The sequence below is a fragment of the Manis pentadactyla genome, chromosome X (assembly GCF_030020395.1).
Source record: "Manis pentadactyla isolate mManPen7 chromosome X, mManPen7.hap1, whole genome shotgun sequence".
NCBI classification, from domain to species: Eukaryota; Metazoa; Chordata; class Mammalia; order Pholidota; family Manidae; genus Manis; species Manis pentadactyla.
In genome coordinates, this window is record NC_080038.1 from 96542019 (window position 1) to 96545695 (window position 3677).

The following is a 3677-nucleotide window of genomic DNA, read 5'->3' on the forward strand; positions in this document are numbered from 1 at the left end:
TTGTATGGCAATAAAAAGGAATCACACTAGTTGTTATGGGAAAGATCAGGTTTTGTTGAACCACCTTATGCTTACTTTACAGGTTACTATTATTTTTATCTTGAATGATATATGGGTGTATAGGTTTATAAGATCATCTCTTCAGTGCTTGGGGTTTCTAAATGTCTTGACCTGGCCCTGCTCAACTCTAGCTGCCCATAATACATCACATTGAATCTTTCCTTCTGCCTTCCCCTTGAAACTCGTTCTCCCTGTATCCTGCACCTGTCTGGTTGTTAGAATGAAAGTGATAAACTAATGAGTATAATGTATAGTGACTGAAGATAGCACTTATATGTTGACAGATGCCTTAACCTGAAAGAAATGATTAATGGGGAATTGCAGGCCTCATGGCAAGGTCAGTGGGAGAAGTCATTTTGATTAGTGATAGCATTTTAGTCCTCCTCAAATCACACCAAGAAGGTACCTACTGACTCTTTGCATTCCTAGAAGATTGAATTGAAGACTGACATTAGGAGGGGCCGGTGTGGTAGCTCTGACTTTATGTTATTAGCCAGACAACACTGTGTGAGCCATCCTTTTTGTCACTGACAGATTCTCACCTTGAAATTGTCACTTTGCCTCTGCCAGGCAGTTATCTTGCCTTTCTTTTGTGACATGTGGAGAGCTCATTGTTAGATGTGTAAGATAGACAGCTCTTGTCTTTTAGGCCCAGGCTTGCTTTAGATTCCAAAACAACTTCAGGATTTAAAGATATCCATGAAGGGGCCTCTACCTGTTGGTGGCCAAGGTACTTGCCAGATATTATGCCAATGTGCTTCTGAGTGTACCAAGAAGTGGTAATTTCTAGGATGAGCCCTATTTTTCATATTGAGGCCCTGCCTGGGAGAAGGAGCAAAGTGGGAAGGTCATCAGAGTCAGATGAATTTGGGATGAGGCCCAGCTCACATTTCTTATTAGCTTAATGAAATTGACCAAGTTACTTAACATCTTTGAGCTGCAGTTTCCTTATTTGTAGAGTCAGGAACAATAATCCTTACCTCCCCAAGTTGTGAGCATCACAAGAGGTCACAGATGTCAAGTGCCTTATACTCTGGCACAGAGTACAATGAGTTCAAAGAGCGTTACTTCCCTTCTCCTTTCAATGCAAGTTACAAGTGAGAAACGTCCACCTTGCCCAGGAACCTAAACATGATCAAGGTAAAAATCAGTAGCTGTTCTCTTTAGCCTAGAAAACTGGTACTTCTCACTGTGCTGTGCATCCTGTCCTGGAATCTCAGATGTGGAGCTTGTTAAGGCATGTATTTATGCCCAGCATTCCGGGCTGGCAGGAGGATGGGAAGGTTGATCATGTGAAGGGTGGTGAATAGAAGTCTGACTGCCTTGTGGATATGTCTTCTTAAATCACTATCATATCTGATCTGTCATGGAAACATGGAGCTAATTACATTCCTGACACTGCTTCCCTAGCTGCTATAATCTATTCTGGGTCTTTATGTCTTCTGCAGATAGGCAAACCACCAGGACCTTGAAGTGATGGGAATAATAATCTCTTGTATTTGAATAGCACTTTATAATTTCAATATATTCAATATATATTCACATCCATTATCCTGTTTGATTTTCAACCTTATCAAGTGAACAGAGCACATATCATCCTCTTTCTGGTGGAGGAAAAGAAACAAAGCTCAAAACATGAACAGCAATTTAGTAGCAAAATTAGGATTAGAACCTTTGTCTTCTGACTCCCAATTCAGTGTTCTTTCCACCATACCACTTTAACTGTAGCTTGAATGGTTTGGGGCTAAATGGAATGTCTTTGAAAACATAAATAGAACATAATATTTGGTTATGTAACATCCCAGCTGCTGGGTCTGGTTTAGCAAAAGCTTGAAGAACAGCAGAAGAGAGTGGGAGGTAACCAAATGTGTAAGATGAATTTCACATTTTGAGACGTTTAACAAAAGCAGTGGAGAGTGCTCAGGGCATTGACTGGGACAACACTGACTCCTCAACCCTTAGTCTCTCATGGCTTTGCATTATTGCTTATCAACTGCAGTGACAAAATCCAGCCTGAAAACACATTGCCCCCTGACATTCCTAACATGTTCCTCCAACTTATCTCTCAATTTCCTGCTTCCTTGTCTGTATCATACACACTTGGTACAACTCCCTCCTTCCTACTGTCTGACTCATTCTCACATCCCAACTTCTTCTGAGGCATTTCACCTCTGTCTGCCCATCTTACTTAACCCTTTGTTTTGCTGCATGAAATCCCCATTCATTGGAAGTAATCTCTGCTAGATAAATAAAACAATGTGGTAAAAACCACACTGCAAATAACTGACAAAGGTTTATTATTCTTTTTTATTAAGGTATATACCATAAAACACACAAATCTTATAGTGTATAGCTTGATGAAGTTTGATGAGTGTATATGCCCATGTAAGCATCACCCAGATCAAGATATCAAGCATTCTTGCCGATTTTTCCCTCTTCACCTATTTCACCCATCCCCCATCTCCCTTCCCTATGGCAACTACCCATCTGTTCTCTATGTCTATCAGTCTATTTCTGTTTCGTTTGTTTATAGATTTCATGTATAAGTGAAATCATACTGTATGAAATCATGTAGCATGTAGTATGTCTTCCTCTGCCTTATTTCACTGAACATAATACCCTCTAGGTCCATCCATATTGATGCAAATGACAATATTTCATTCTTATGGCTGACTAATAGTCCATTCTGTTTTTGTGCCACATCTTCTTTATCCAGTCATCTACTGATGGAGACTTATGTTGCTTCCATATTCTGGCTATTGTAAATAATGTGGCAATAAACATAGGGGTGCATATAGCTTTGCAGAGATTTTGTTTTCTTTGAATAAGTTTTATTATTCTTACCCTCTGTATTTTCTTCGTGCTGCTTTTTTACTTCCCAAGCTTACCTAAAACCTGGGAATTCTTTGTCCTCATGATGTTATTTCCCTCCAAACTTTCTAGTCAAACAGCCTTGACTTGGTTGTGTGTATGTGGTAGGTGTGGCAGTTGTGGTCTGGTGAGGGGCTTTCTTTAGTGGGGAAAACTTCCTCCCACTTCCCAGATTACAGAGGTTGTGAACATTCTGCTCCTCCCATGTTTTTAGACACCAAGAAAAGTGTCAGAGGGGAGGAAAAGCTTGAACATGAAAGCAAGAGAGAAAATTTAGGAAGATGGCCCCAAAGGAGATAGGCAGAGAATGGTATGAGATCATGGTCAAGATATTTACCTTAGAGAAATAAAAAGGAGAGATTTTACTTTGTCTGGAAATGATAAAAGGGGAAGAAATTCTGTGGTAAAGAATTTTGCAGGGGTAGTGTGATATAATGAGTCATAAGAAATACATATTTGGTCATTCATATGACCAAATATATATTTCCCCGGTTTATTTGGTCTTCATCCATAGTTCCTGAAAACACTGCAGAGTCTTACAGGTGAAATGGGTGTTTTGTCATGTTAATGAGAGACTTTTGGACACCAACCAAAGGCAAGGGCTGAATCAGCCAATGGCCCATAATTTAGTCAATCATGACTGTGCAATGAAGCCCTCACAAAAACCCCTGAGAAGAGGTTATTGCTCTCTGCTCTGCTCAGTAGGATCCTGCTTCTCAGTCAGGGAGAGCTGCTCTGCTTGGGGA